The following is a 17,330-nucleotide window of genomic DNA, read 5'->3' on the forward strand; positions in this document are numbered from 1 at the left end:
TCAATGTCACAATATTAACTCTAAGACTTGTTTTGAAACGAAGTATGATTGACTTCTTGATTTAACCATTCCTTCAATTCTTGATTCCTATTCTCATACATACAATTGTACTAAGACTCACATAGAGGATCAATTGAGATATGGTCCTTAATCATTAAGACCTTATCATAAAACATAATAAATAGGTACTCTCATTTCTTCTTAGAATAGAGAAACTTTTATCTTTCTGCCTACTTGATTCTTCTTATTCGTTTTGCTATTGATTTAAACTCTTTCAATCAATTCAGAATTACACTTAATCTTATAAGTATAATCATATTTAGTAGACCTTTAGTAAATCAAGACGAATATCTTTGTTATTCTTATGGTGGACTTGATCAACACACAACTTTGTGTATTCTGTCTCCTAGTTCTTCACTTGACACTTTGTCAACGAATTAGTCTAATTTCCAAATATGAAATTTCTCATTCATCGTGCAACCAAGTTGCATGATTCCAAATTTTTGTCCAACTGAAACTTGGGCGATGAGAAACTTTCCCTATTTGGTAAATTCTTGACATTTCCTTAAATAACATAATTAAGAATCACATCCATTTGTTGTAGAAATATGCGAACATCAATTTTTCATAACGATTTCATTGCAAGGAAATAAATAAATAAATAAATGAGTCAAACCAAAATTTATTTTATTCATAAAAACAGCGAAAAACATTTGTCCTTACAATGCAAAATCAACTGAAAACTATGTAGTCAAAATGAAAATTTTCTAACAACTCTATCATAACTTTCTAAGCTCAAAATCTAATTTTCAAATCCATGCGATCGAGATCCATTTCTTCGTGATTAGACTCATCTTGCTCTTTCATCAAACTTCCTCTCTTTTCACTGATCCTGTAAAACATTCAAATGCAATCTTATCACATCATGTATTAAGAATCAACAAATAGGAATTTAATGGAGTTAGATAGTGCATTTTACCTGAAGCACAACCATACTCTTTGACTCTCCCATCTTCTGGACTCTTCAGGATCTTAGGGCAAACTTGTATCCAACGCCCTTTCTCTTGGCAGCAAACGCAAGTCGGTTCTCCTAGAATGTCCTCGGAAGCATGGTTGGTTGACTTTCCAAACAAATATGCTCCATTGCTTTGCCAAATCTTTCTGATTCAGCAGCAATGAGCATGCAAGTTAGGTTAATGAGGTTTTCGTCATGATCCGTCATATAATACTTTCTTTTGAGCTCATTATATGATTCAGAGAGTGACTGCAGAACCCAGTTCACAGCCAACTTATCAGGGAATGACGCACCCAGCATTATCAACCTATCGATGTGTGATTTCATTCCCAGAACTGATGGGTTTTAGCCATAAGAACTTTCCTATGTGCGCATGCAAAACCCTAATGCTTGGACCTAGGCTTTCTAATTAAACATGCTTTGAATCCAAGACTTCTAATGACTAATTAGGTATAAGAACAATACAAAACAGATCTAGAATCATACCTTTGAATCTCTTGTTTGATCTTGTTGTCTTGGAGCTCTAGAGTCACAATTGTCACTCCTCTAATGGCTTACAAACACCAAATAGCAAAGGAGGATGATTTGAGAGAGAGGATAGGGGAGGAATTCGGCCAAGGGTTCTCTACTTTAGATCAAGTGCCGATTTCCCTTTGCCATAGGGTCTATTTATACTTGTAGACTCCTTAAGGGTTACAGCTTTAACCCTAATTGGATAATCTTCTCTTAAAGCAATCCAAATCCTTTCCTTAGATAGCCTTGGACGATTTTAAGCTATCTCTAGCTTCTAGAATCCGTCCACCCCTATCCAATATGTATTTACAGTCTAAAGTTTAACTATCAAACAATTGACAGTTTATACCCTCTTATTTAATTAATCTCTTTAAGTCACCAAATTAATACCAATTAATTTATGACTTATATTAATCAAATAACAATATTATTATTCTTTATATTATTCCCATAATATATTAATAATATTTATTCTCTCTTAATAAATCATCCTATCAAGTTGCTATGGTGAAGGCAACCCAAAAGGACCATGCACAACCGGGTCAAATACTTGCCTAATATAGTTGCAGCCTTAGACACTATTCCAACAAGAACGTGGGCACACACGGGTTTACCATCTTCATGGCTCATTTCCAATAGGGCTTTAGTGACATTGAACCTTTCAATTCTTCGATCTTGTGAGTTAGGGAGAATAATTGGAGGAGGTGGAGGAAGTGAAGCATGATCTCTTGTTCCTCGATTGAATCGTGGAATATCATCTTCATGTGGAATGCTTGTTCCACGGGATTTGGAAAGACCATAGTTGTCGTACTTTGACATCTACAAAACGGGAGAAAACAAATTCAAGTTAGTTGATTAGAATCCTCGATGTGACACCCAAATGAAACATCGAGGCTAGGATCCAACACAATACACTACAACCTAGAAAAGGGATGCCGTAATCTAGTTGCAGAACACTTGAAGGTAGGTAAATGACGATTTACCAATTTCCACCATGAAAAACGAAAAAACAATTAAGTTTTAAATCTATTGAAAATTCCTAGATCTTTTGAGATTCATTGAACATTTCAATGGCATGTTTAAATCTCGATATGCCCCTCTATTTTGTGACTGGGATGCCGAGGATCACAAAGTGGGTGTGAATAACCATAGAAACTTACATGGTGCCCCCACATGTTACAGTCACCTATTCGATGTGCCGGTTAACCACACACGCTCCACCGAACTATGAAAAACATTGAGTCACCCTTTGCTACCTTTGCTTAGAACCATTTAGTGTGCCGGTTAACCACAAACGCTCCACTAACGTCTTCGCAAGGGCACAAAGTGTAATTTCATGAAATTGCATCAATTCACTTTTGCCTAAAGTAACTACGATTAGGAATTTGTAAAACATTTAGTTACTTTTGTACTTCATTATACTTTTAATGGAAGGTTTTTGTCCTATCCTACCCGTTCGGCTAACGACCCTCCACTAGTCACGAGTGCGGTGGGTAAGAGTGGATACCCATTCAATCGCCATTTTATAGGCAATTTCCTTAAACACCCCTTATAGACCAGCTTCGTGAATGAGGCCTACTAACGGTAAGACTGACTTTTACTCATACATATATATATATATATATATATATATATATATATATATATATATATATATATATATATATATATATATATATAATGTTAGACTTTTAATGTTATATATAGTATAGGGTGTATTTTACACTTTTAAAATACTATGTGGTCAAATTTAATAATTATACTTTTAATTCAATTAAACTGTAAACCAAAACTTTTATGGATTTATTGAAACTCTTTTAATTATACACATTAATTAATTAATAAAACCATAAGGGTGTGATTTGAACTTTTCAAAACAATACTAGGGTTTTAGAATTTAACATTCCTAATTCAAACTTTTAATCAACTTTTAAATTCCAAAACTTGAGGGCAAGTTTTGAAACATTTCAAAACATTAGGGTTTAGAATTTAAATATTTCAAAATCAAACCTTTTAATCAAAATTTAAATTCCAAAACTTGAGGGCAAGTTTTGAAACTTTTCAAAACACAAGGATCAAATAGTAAATAACTTAAATTAAACAATTAATCTAATTATTATCTAATTTGACTTAAAAACAATTTCTTGCAAGATAAGTTACCCAATTAATACAAATAATCAAACTTTAATCAAATAAGGAAGTTATTATCTAATCAATTGGTAATTATCTTTTTGTTTAATCAAGGATACACTCAAAATATGATTAAAATTCAAATTTTAATGAGCCATAACAGTTAAGGTAAGTATCTTTGAGTAAAACAACAAGAAATCCCGAAATGTCCTCCTTCTGACGCTCGAACTCGCCGAGTTCCTCTATGGATTCGCCGAGTAGGAGCCAACTCGCCGAGTCAACATTGGAACTCGCCGAGCTCAGCAGGCATGGGGGCCAAAAATCGATTTTACAGCTTGAGCAAACATACAAGGCATCAATACAATAGAAACCAATCAAGGCTCTGATACCACTGATGGGTTTTAGCCATAAGAACATCCTATGTGCTCATACAAACCCTAATGCTTGGATCTAGGTTTCTCTATTTTACATGCAATTCATCCAAGACTTCAAACCCTAGATCTAGCATATGATAATCAATATTAACATAAGAATGGGTTTAAGATATTACCTTGATTGTTATGTAGCAATAACAATCTCAAATCCTCCTAGTAATGACTTTAGAAAGCTTAGAGTCACAAATGTCACTCCTCTAATGGTTCACAAACACCAATAGCAAGAGGATGAAGAGGAGAAGAGAAGAGACACCCAAAAACATGTAGAAAACCTAAGGATTCGGTTGCCCACGTTTTTTATGCCCAAGGGGTCCTTAAATAGTGAGGCTATTAGGGTTATCTAACAAGGAAACCCAAATTTGGATGCTTAAGCCATAAGCAACCCATGAACTCCTTCCTTAATAAGCCTTGCACGATTTCTAATGGGTTTCCCCATAGAATTCGTCTAACCTTATATTATAAGGTAATCCATAGCCCAATTGCAATTATCTTATAATTACAATTCTAGTCCCTTAAGTTTAATTAATCTCTTTTAGCCACAAAATCAATTATCAATTAATTCTTGACTAATATTAATTAAACAATATGATTTCTCCTTTAATATACTATTCTCATAGTATATTAATAAATCATAATCCTCTCTCTCTCTCTCTATAATTCATTCTATCAAGTTGCTTTGGTGAAGGCAATCCAAAAGGACCATGCACCATCGGGTCAAGTTCATACCAAAATAGTTATGGACTTAGACACTAATCCAACAGGCACATCTTCGATATGGCAAACCAGTTGGATTTGTGTCAGGAGGTATTCAAGTTGAAAATACTAAAGCTTCTACTTTATGTGCAGGTAAAGTAGCAGAGGATGAGCACAAGGAGAACACCATTGAACAAACCAACATCTCCTTGAACTCTAAATCTATTACTTCGAACTCAACTGCTTCTGATCAACCTGCCATTGAGAAATACAGGACACGAATTCCAACGCAATAGAGTTCTTGTTGCAATTGTGCTTGTGGGCAAAATAAGAAAGAAGGCAAAGATACGCCACCAGGGGAAAAAAGAAATAAATTCACAGTGAAGAAAAAGACATGTTTTCACTGTGGAACACCTGGACACATTGCCAGAAATTGTCCAAATCACGCATACGTTCCTTACTATGCACAAGGCTGGCAGAACGCGCCAAGAGGGAGATACTTCAAAAGAAACCCCTCAAGATCACGATCAGACATTGACGACTGGAATGCAAAGAAGGCCAAGAATTCAACTCCCAAGGCCAAGAATCAAACTCCAAAGGACAAGAATCAAAATCCCAAAGTCAAGAAGGATATGCCGGCCAAGAAGCCAAATCCAAGAGATGCTCCCATGAAGTCAAAATCAAAGTCATCTCAACGGCCGACTTTAAGTTCCAAAGCAAGTACTGAGCTACCCATCAAATCGAAAACGAAATGGGTTAAACCCAACTACAAATGGGTTCCAAAGGCTCACTCTCCTAAATCAAATAATGACTCTAATATTTCTTCATCTTCTTTTTGTGATAAACAGGATATGTCATGGGAGAGAGTACCGTGCAAGGATGACAAAGGTCGACCCCGTTTCAAAATGGACTGGGTTCCAAAGACCAACTCATCCCGCTCTGTGCTGGAGCAGCTATGGAGACATATCATCAGACTTCGGTTTGTTGGTAGTGGCTATTCCAGGCACATGATAGGGGACATCTCTCAACTGTACAACATTCAGACCTTTGTTTGAGAGTATGTGTCCTTTTGCGGGAAAGGAAGAAAGGAAGAGATCACTCATGGGGTTAGTTCTTAATGACATGAAGAATTTTTAGATCTGTTCTGAGATTACGCGTGCTGTTCTTAGACCTTCTGGATGCAAATTCAATCGGTGACTTACGGTTTGAGTTTTCTTCTCTATACTCCTGAGTTTTTCTTAAGCTGATTCGCTTTAAAGACTAATTTTTGTTTTAGGATAGTTTAAATTTGTGCATTTACTTTCATTTCTCTCATATGCACAAATTTAGGGGGAGAAATAAAAACAAAACAAAAATTTTAAAATTTTAAAAAATCCAAAAACATTAGAAAATCATAAAATCAAAAAAATATGTTGGTTATGAAATGTGCTTGAGGGAGATGTTTTGGGAAGTGATATTATCAAGTGATAACAGGAATCTAAGTCTGCGTAACGTACCCAAAGTTGAAGGGTCTATGCTCTGGTTTGATGCGTCGGTAGGCACGAAAGATTCTAAATGGACATGACTAGGTAGAGCTGAACTTAGGAAGTCTATAGACTTGACAAATCTTGACCTAGCTAGATCCATTTAGCCTGAAAATACAACGCTTGGATAGGTTGAGCAGGTAGATATATATGGGAATCTACTCGTCACATTAAATGAACTCGTATCTAGAACCGTGGTTTAACTTTTCCTCGATGTGCGGATTCTGTCCTTAATTCCGGTATTGATGGGGCGACTGGTAAATTCCGATGAATTAGGTCTGTAGAAAATTGTTTTCTTTTCTATCTGTCTGTTAGTCATATGTTACCTCCTCTGCGTGACTAACAATCTAACCTGGACTATAACATATGAAACTTTATTTCTCTGCATATTATATATATATATATATATATATATATATATATATATATATATATATATATATATATATATATGAAATTCTTCTTATATGTTAGCCATATGTTGTCTCCTTTGCGTGACTAACAATCCGACCTGGTACACAGCATATGCATCTTTCTACTTCTCAATCCCTCTAAAACTATAAGTGATAATAATCTGAATCTATCTTCTCTCCTAATGATTGTATGCTCACCTGATGTAAGGAGTACTTTGGTTATTGGAGTATATCTGGAAGCGGGAAACATGTTCCACTTCAACTAAAATTGAACACTTAAAGATTGTCTATAGATCCCGCTGCTCAATTTAGGTGGACAACAATATCCCTAGTTGTAGTCAGTTAAATGGTCCCTAGAAATTCATTTAAGAATAAAGATCACATTGTCTTATCACTTATAGTATGTCCTAATTTTTTCATAATCTCTCATGTTCAAGTGGACCACAATACCGGCGATTGACCAGATCTATTCATGAAGGGAGATGTACTGATAAACGGATAAAGCTTGTCTAAAAACTTTGATCCCAAATCACTCTTAAAGTTAGCTATTATTTTTGTTTTTGTTAACTTTGTTCATAGTGTTCTTATAATTTAAATATTAGGGGAGAATTAAAAAAAAACAAACAAAAATCAGAAAATATGAAAAATCCAAAAATATTGTGTGCTAAAATTTTCTTTTAGTTTTGTTTTGTCTTGAAAATTGAATTCAGGTGAAGATGAAACTCATGGAGTTTGTGTCGAAGATTTCTGAGCCAAGCCTTCGTCCGTGAGCATTGAAGAATTCTCATTCGAAAGAGCAAGAAATGAAGATTATTCTTTCAACATTCAATCCTTCAACCCCAGAAGCAAGGAGAAGCAGAAGTTGAAGATTATGTGACGGATTGCATTGAAGCCTCCTCAATCAGTCTGCTGCTATTTTTGTACCTGTTGAAGTGATCTAGAAGATTTGTTCTCTCTGATGTTCTCTCTGAAGATTCCCAAGCTGAAAGCGCCATCTTTCAAGAATCAGTACAAGAAGCCTCCTCACCCAATGTGCGTTCAGAGTCAGATCTTGAAGAAAAGCTCAAGTGCTCAAGATGAAGTCATTCATTGAAGATTCATCAAGTTCCTCTTGAAGTCGTGAAGAATTTGAAGATTAATGCTGAAGCCATTCTCCAACTGAAGATTAACAAGAAAAGCCAGCTACTTTTTAGAGGGAGCTTGTTGGGTCAATTAAGAAAAGAAAGTTATAAACCAAGGGGATATTGTTGGGTCAAAAATATGGTTTATACTTTACTTTTCTAGAAAAATGTATTTTTGTGTCTTGGAACGTAAACAACTTGGTGTTTACGGCCGTATACGTGTTTATGGTTGTGTTTACGACCGTAAACCCATTTATGGCCCATGTTCACCAAGCCCATATTCCCTTGTATATGTATATATATATATATATATATATATATATATATATATATATATATATATATATATATATATATATATATATATATATATATATATAGGTGTTATGGTGAGGAGTAGAGATTGCTGAAACACAAGGAGTGTACGGCCAAGAGAGAAACTAGAGAGAAGTTTTGTGTGTGTGAATCTTTTGTATCCGGATCTTCATTCTAATCAATTCATACATAGATTGATCATATTCTTCTTCTTCTTCTCTTTTATTTGCTCTGACATCATCCGTTTGATTGGGATTCCGCACCATCAAACGGATCTGATTGATACACAGGCAGATTTGGGGGCTTACAACGGTCCAATGTACCTGGGTATCAACTTGCCCTATTTCCTGAATCGGATAATGCCCTTCCATGGTGACACCGTCAGGAGAATCATATCCCCGACCTAGAATTCCAGGTCTGATCGGCGCTTATCGACATAACTTTTCTGTCGACTCTGAGCAGTCTGAAGCCTGCTCCGGACCTGCTGAATTCTTTCTTTCGTCTTGAGCACTACTTTGGTGATCCCCATTACCCTCTGGCCAACCTCGCCCCAACATATCGGGGTCCTACACTTCCTCCCGTACAACATCTCGAAGGGAGGACGATCGATACTCGCATGATAACTATTGTTATAGGAGAACTCTGCCAAAGGAAGGTAGGTATCCCAACTACCTCCGAAGTCTAACACGCATTCTTGCAGCATATCCTCCAGATTCTGGATAGACCGCTCGCTCTGACCATCCGTCTGAGGGTGAAAGGCGGTGCTAAAATGCATACGAGTACCCAACTCATCGTGAAATTTCTTCTAAAACCTAGAAGTGAACCGCACATCTCTGTCTGAAATCACCGACACTGGCACCCCGTGCCATGCCACCACCTCCCTGATATAGATGTCAGCCAACTTCTCGGCCGATAATGCTCTCCTGAATCGGAATAAAATGAGCACTCTTGTTCAATCGATTGACAATGACCCAAATCCAATCCAGCCCTCGCGCGGTCCTGGGAAGCTTTGTGTTAAAATCCATCGTAATGTCATCCCATTTCCACAGCGGAATGTCCAACGGCTGCATCTTGTTGTGTGGCCTCTGGTGCTCGGCCTTGACCTTCTTACAGGTCAAGCAACGCTCCATGTACCATGCTATTCCCATTTCATGCAGGGCCACTAATATTCCAGGAGAAGATCCCTATACATCTTCGTCGCCCCGGGATGAATGGAGAATCGACATTTGTGCATCTCTTCCATCAGAACCTGGAACACACCCCCGTGGTACGGCACCCACACCCTACGATGTAGTCTCAATAATCCTCGACTGTCATAGTTGAAGGAGGAAACATGTCCCACCATCAGCTCGCTCTTCTGATGTTCCTCCTTCATGGCCTCCTGTTGGGCCTCCCGAATCCGCTCCAATAGTGGAGTCACCACTGTCATCCTCAAATAGATATCCCTGATCGGTGCTGCCTTGCGGCTAAGTGCGTCGACCACCACATTGGCCTTTCCCTGGTGGTAAAGGATCTCACAGTCATAATCCTTTACCACATCAAGCTACCGACGCTGCCTCATATTTAGATTTGGCTGGTCCATGAGATACCTCAGGCTCTTGTGGTCCGTGTAAATCGTACAACGAACCCCATAGAGGTAATGACGCCAACTCTTGAGGTCGAACACAACAGCCCCCAGCTCCAAATCGTGCATCGAGTAATTCCCCTCGTGAGGCTTCAGTTACCTAGAAGCGTAAGCAATGACATGCCCTCTCTGCATCAATACTGCGCCCAAACCTGAGATGGACGCATCAAAGTATAAGACGAAATCCTCCATGCCCTCTGGCAGGGCTAAGATTGGCACCTCACACAATATTTGCCTCAATGTATCGAATGCAGCCTGCTGCTCAGGCCCCCAATGAAAGACCACGACCTTCCTCGTTAGCCTGGTCAGGGGTATGACTATCTTGGAGAAATCCTAGATGAATCTCCAATAGTAGTCGGCTAATCCTAGGAAACTAAGAATCTCAGATGGAGACCTCGGAACCTCCCATCTCATCACGGCCTCCATTTTGGTCGGATCTACCGAAATCTAGTTTTGGTTGACAAGGTGCCCAAGAAACTGCACCTCGCGCAACCAGAACTCACACTTGGAGAACTTAGCATACAAGTTTTTTCTTCTCAAAGTCTCCATAACCTCTCACAGATGCTCCTCATGCTCCTCCTGCATCTTGGAATAGACCAAGATGTCATCGATGAAAATTATCATGGGCCGATCCAACATCAGTCTGCACACGCGGTTCATGAGATCCATGAATGCGGTGGGAGCATTAGTGAGCCCGAAAGGCATCACCACGAACTCATAGTGGTCATAGCGCGTCCGGAACGTCGTCTTCTACACATCCTCCTCTCTGACCCTCATCTGGTGATATCCTGAGCGCAGATCAATCTTAGAGAACCAAGATGCTCCCTGTAGCTGGTCAAAGAGGTCATCAATCCTCGGGAGTGGGTAACGGTTCTTCACCGTTACCTCATTCAACTCCCGATAATCTATACACATCCGATGCAACCCGTCCTTCTTCTTCACAAACAAAATTGGGGCTCCCTAGGGTGAACTGCTCGGTCTAATGAATCCCTTGTCTAACAGCTCCTGCAACTATGTAGACAACTCCTGCATCTCAGGTGGAGCCAACCTATATGGTTCCTTGGCTATCGGAGCCGCACCATGGACCAATTCGATTCTGAATTCCACCTGCCTCTCTGGAGGTACCCCGAGCAACTCCTCGAGGAATACCTCCTCAAACTCCCATACTATGGGCACATCGCCCACCGTCGCCCTACCCGCATCCTGGGTATCCATAACATAGGTGACATAACCTGCACAACCATGCTGAAGGTAGAGCCTAGCTCTCGCTGCTGAACATAAAGTTGGTCCTCGTTGTGGCCTTTCGCCCTAAACCACCAGTTCTCCCCCACTAGGGGTCCTAATCCGCACTGACTGTTGTGCGCAGTCGATCACTGCCCCATTGGGGCTCAGCCAATCCATACCAATAATGACCTTGTTCCCCCGCAAAGGTATGGGAACGAAGTCCACCAGGTAACGTTCCTCGAACAGCCTCAAAACACAATCCCAGTAGACCTCTGACGCTCGTACCGACTGATCGTCCGCGATCTCGACCTCTATAGGGCAATCCAACATGCCTGAAGACTCCGGAAACTTCTTGCTAAGTACAAGAGAGACAAATAATCGAGTGGCACCCGAATCAAACAACACCTGAACTGGGATACCGTTCACATGGAACGATCCTAAACAAGGCACATAATATATCAAAATCACAGCAACATAACATAAAAGCATAAGATAAGAAATCATACGCGTCACTACATCGGGTGCAGCGCGTGCCTCCTCGGCTGTCAGCTGAAATGCTCGGCTCCATACCACTGGAGCCTCTAACTTGGCCTTCCGGCCATCCACAACCCGTGCTATAGTTGGAGTCGGCGCCACTGCCGGCGCCGCTTCTGCTGCTGTGAATCTAGGGCAACTGGCCATTTTATGGCCCTTCTAATTGCAATGAAAGCAAATCAGGTCAGATATCTGAATCACAAGAGTAGGGGCAGTACAATCTCTGCCAAAATGACCAACCTTGCCACATTTATAGCAGCTTGAACCTGGCCCAGTGCGACAAGCTCCCTCGTGTGACCAACCGCATTTCCCACAGTGGTCCCGTCCTGACTGGCCTTTCGGCCTACTATCGGATCCCTTGGGATTCTTCCACGAAGCCCCCATCGTCAGATCAATCTCCCTCTCCCTAGCCCTGGCAATCATGGAATTGATGGTAGTGCAAGCTAAGAAACTGACATTCTCCCGAATGTCAGCTCGTAGTATGTCATGGTAGTGGGTCCTCTACATGTCCTCATCACCCGCATACTGGGGAACTAGCAATGCCCTCTCCCAGAACTTGGCGGTGATCTCCGCCACAGTCTCCGTAGTCTATCTCATGTCCAAGAACTCCCTGGTCAGCTGCTGAAGCTCCACAGCTAGCGCAAACTCCGCCTGAATCTGGTCACAAAATCTGACCAGGTCATAGCCTCAAAAACCGAGGCTCCCAGAGAGTCACCAATCGACTCCCACCAATCGCTGGCCCTGTTGGATAAGGTGTCTAAGTCTATAACTATTTCTGGTAATACTTGACCCGACCCGGCATGGTCCATTTGGGTTGCATGGCACCATGCAATTGGATAAACTAAATGAGAGAAATAACACATATGGTTTATTAATATATTATAAGTTCTAATATATTAATAATATTATTTAATTAGTTTTGATCAAGAATTAATTTAGAATTAATTGAGTGATCAAAAGGATAACTAATTAAATAAATGGGTAGATTATGTAATTCTTCCATATCTTATATAGTGGGATAAAAGGCTCCATGGATTATCAAGTTGGGTTCCACCCATAGGATGCTCCATGGAGTTAACCCATGGATTGAGAAATGAAGAGTCATGTTACATTAGGGTTTTACCTAATGCAACTCACTATATAAAGACCATGTCTCTCCCTAAAATCGGCTACACTAGTGATACACAAGTGAAACAAGAGGGCTTGGCCGATTTTGAGTGTGTTAGAGTATTCTCTCAAATTTATACTTTGCATTTGGTGTTGTGTGAAGCATTTGAGGCATCACACTTGAGGTGCTAGGCTCACAAGGTTTCAAGGAACACTATCAACAACAAGGTATGTAGTTCTATCTATTATTCAAGTTAAAATTGTTCCCCTGTATGCTAGATAGGATCATAGCCTTGGAAAAACAACTTTGCATGATTATTAGACAAACATAGATCCAAGGTTATTAGGGTTGCATGTACACTTAGGAAGTGTTAGAATGCTCAAAACCCATCAGTGGTATCAGAGCCTAGGCTTGCTTGTTTGATTTTTGTGCAAACTGCTTGAAAAATCGGGTTTTCTGCTTTCTGCCCGTATGAACTCGCCAAGTCCATGGGGGGACTCGACGAGTCCATGACCAAATGCAAGCTACTCGTCGAGTCAGTTCATGCACTCGACGAGTAGAGGCTGCAGTTTTCAGAATTTCGATCTTTGTTGCTGGAAATGGACTAGGAACATTACCCTAAACTGTTTTGGTGTTTTAAAACTTGTTTTAGTTGGTGTAATATTCATGCTAATCCATTTACAATGACAAATTATCAAAATTACAAGTTTTAAGTGTAATTTTTTATTCATGAAAGTTTTCATATTCATGTTCTTGATCATATGATGTTTAGATGATCATAGGAATTATTTGTAACCTATGTGGTAGATTAATTCATGATCTTTATGTGTTTTAATGGAGTCCATAACTTGTCCTCAAGTTATGGAAAACCAAAAGTCTTTTGTTTAAAAACCATTAAAAGAACACATGGTTTATAAAAATGAAGAGTCTTCATTTTTAATAGTCTAATTAACTCATAAGTTACAAGAAATGAAAAGTTTTGAAAGTTTACAAAACTTACCCTCAAGTTTTGGAACAAGTAAAGTCTTGATTAAAACTTTAGTTCCAACCCTTAGAATTTTAAAAGTTAAAATTCAACCCTTATACTTATAATATTATAAGTTAATAATAATATATATGTATAAGATACCGCTAGTACGCCTCATTCACGAAGCCGATCTATAAGGTGGGTATAAGGTTGTTGCCTATAAAATGGCAACTTAATGAGTGTCCACTCTCACCCACCGCTTGCTTGACTGGTGGAGGGTTGTTAGCCGAACGAGTAAGACAAGGACTTACAAATTCTCATTAAAAGTATGATGAATATTATAAAGTAACTAAATGTTTTATTAAATTCCCAATCTTAGTTACTTTAGGAAAAATGTGAATAAGGTGTTAATCCATGAAATTACACTTTACACTTTGTCTAAGTCGTTAGTGGAGCGTGTGTGGTTAACCGACACACTAACTTGGACTTAACAAGGTAGGTAAAGGGTGACTTAATATTTATGATAGTATCGATGGAGTGTGTGTGGTTAACCGGCACATCGATTGAGGGGTAAACATTAAGGGTTCCAAGTGATTTGCATGGTTACTTCACACCTCATTTTGTGATCCTCGACATCCCAGTCACAAAACTTGGAGGGCACACTCGAGATTGAAACATGCCTTTGAAAAGTTCATTGAATCTCATAGGAGTTTCTAAGAACCAAATTAAATATTTTTAATATTTCGTCTTTGGTGGAAATTAGTGAATTGTCATTCACCTACCTTTCAAATATGTTATTACTTAGATTACGGCATACCTCTTCTAAGTATAATATATTTTGATTGGGTCCTAGCCTTAATACTACATTTGGGTGTTTTATTAAGGACTATCTCTATATCTAAACTAAATCCCTTCTTTCTTCTCTTTTCAGATGTCTACAAACACTGCTGCTTCTGGATCTAATCCTAGTGGCTCCTTTTCTCTTATGAACTTGTGTGGGAAAGTCACTTTTGATGGATCCAACTTTAATGAATGGATCAGAAACATCAGAATGATTACTCGCTACGAGGACAAGGAATATGTCCTCGATAAGGAGCTTAAGGAGATTGATGAGACAGTTGCTACTCCTCAAGAGATCGTTGAGTTTAGGGCACATGAAAGGGATGCCACCAAGGTGGCATGCATCATGATGGCCACTATGACCGCGGATCTCCAAAAATCCTATGAAGATTTCTATCCCTATGAGATACACCAAGACTTGATGGAAAGATACCTTCAAAGTGCTCGTCAAGAGAGGTATGAAATCATCTCCTCCATGATAACAACTCGCATGAAGGATGGTGAACCCATCACGGGCCACATGCAGAAAATGCAAAGATTTGTGGACCGTTTGCTGAAGCTTAATGTGAACTTCCCCGAGGAGCTTGCAATAGATATCATTTTGCACTCCTTACCTTCATGTTATGATCAATTCTGCATGACATACCACATGAACAAGGAAGAGGTCACACTCAGCAAACTTCAAGGACTCTTAAAGACTGCGGAAAGTGGTCTTAAGGGTAAGGCGGTTGTTACTCCTACTCCTACCAACTTCGCCCCTGTCTTGGCAATCGGGAAAGGACGAGGGAAGTAGAGAAAGAGTTCTTTGAAGGGTACCAAGGTTAGGACCCTTGATGGCTCTTCTTCAAGTGGAACCAAGAAAGGTTTCATCACTCCTTCTTATGACCCAAAAGAGGCTGAATGCTTCTATTGCCATGAAAAGGCACATTGGAAGCGGAACTCCCCAAAGTACCAGCAAGATGTGAAGGATGGGAAAGTTAAACCCAACCACGTAGGTATTTACACTATCTTATCTAATAACTCACCCCATTCTAACTCATGGGTACTTGATACCGGTTGTGGTATTCATATTTGTTATGACTTGCAGGGACTAAGAAGAAGTGAGAATGTGGAGCAAGGAAGAATAAAGTTAATCATAGGGAATAGGAAAGTTACACCTGTCACCAAGATTGGAGTTTATACTTTATCTCTAAGTAGTGGGTTTAATTTAGATTTGAATAAATGTTGTTATTCGCCAGAAATGGCAAGAAATATTATTTCCTTTCATGCATTGTATAAACAAGGTTTCACCTTTTCATTTGATAATGAAGTTGGTTCGATTAATGCTTTCTTTAATAATGTTCTTTTTTTTAAAGCATTACCATGTGATGGCGTGTATGAAACAGTATCTGTGGTTGATAACTTAGGAAATAATGTGATGTGTATTGATTCTATTAATAATAATAACTTGGATAAAGCATCATTATGGCATTGTCGTCTTGGACATATAAGCAAGAAACGCATAGGCCAACTCCAAAAGGATGGAGTCTTGAAGTCATTTGATCTAAAGTCAGATGATGGGTGTGAATCATGCTTACTTGGAAAAATGACAAAGTCACCCTTCACAGGTTCTTGTGAGAGGGGTGAAGGTTTGTTGGACCTTGTACACACGGATGTGTGTGGACCATTCAAACATGCCACAAGGGATGCTAATCGTTATTATTTGACTTTTACTGATGATTAGAGTAGATATGGATATGTCTACCTAATCAAGCATAAGTCAGAGACTTTCGAAAGGTTTAAGGAATTTAAACAGGAAGTCGAGAATCAATTGGGCAGGAACATTAAGATGCTTCAATCCGATCGAGGTGGTGAGTATCTTAGTTCAGAGTTCCTCGACTATCTTAGGGAATGTTGGATTGTCTCACAATTGACACCTCCCAGGACACCATAGTTGAATGGTGTATCTAAAAGGCGTAATCGAACCTTGTTGGATATGGTTCATTCCATGATGAGTCGAGCTTCGCTACCAATCTCATTTTGGGGGTATGCCTTAGAGACTGCCGCCCATATCCTTAATCTAGTCCCTACAAAGAAAGTTGCCAAAACTCCTCACGAGATGTGGACTGGTAAAGTACCCAAACTAGACCACATCAAGATTTGGAGTTGCGAGGCTTTTGTGAGACGCGAGACTCGTGATAAGCTTGAACCCCGAAGCGAGAGGTGTATTTTCATCAGCTACCGACAAAGATCCTTTGGTTACCTGTTCTACAGACCTAGTGATAATGTGGTCTTTGTAGCAAGAAGAGGAGTCTTTCGTGAGAGAGAATTCATATGCCAAGGAGACAGTGGGAGGCAAATTGACCTTGAAGAACTTCAAGAGTCAAGTGGTGAAGGAACTTCAAACCCTGGCCCTCAACTTGAGGAGGAAACTCTTGTTGAGCCAATTGACGAGTCTGTACCTCTAAGGCGTTCCACGAGAGTTAGGAATGCACCTGAGCATTACTATGTTTTCCATATTACTGCGGAAGGTGAGACACTTATTAGTGATGAGACACTAGTAGGTCTGGATGAACCTAACAGTTACATGGAAGCCATGGCAGGCCCCGAGTCTGCAAAATGGAAAGAGGCTATGGATAGCGAGATACAATCCATGTATGACAATCAAGTTTGGAATTTGGTTGAGAATGTACCAGGTCGTAAGACTGTAGGGTGCAAATGGATCTGCAAGAAGAAGACCGACATGGATGGTAATGTACACACTTATAAGGCTCGACTGGTTGCAAAGGGTTTCTCTCAAACTCCTAGAGTGGATTATGATGAGACCTTTTCTCCAGTAGCCAAGATTAAGTCTATTGGGGTTATGTTATCCATAGCTGCATTTCATGACTATGAAA

Source organism: Lactuca sativa, chromosome 4 (genome assembly GCF_002870075.4).
Source record: "Lactuca sativa cultivar Salinas chromosome 4, Lsat_Salinas_v11, whole genome shotgun sequence".
In the NCBI taxonomy this organism is placed as follows: domain Eukaryota; kingdom Viridiplantae; phylum Streptophyta; class Magnoliopsida; order Asterales; family Asteraceae; genus Lactuca; species Lactuca sativa.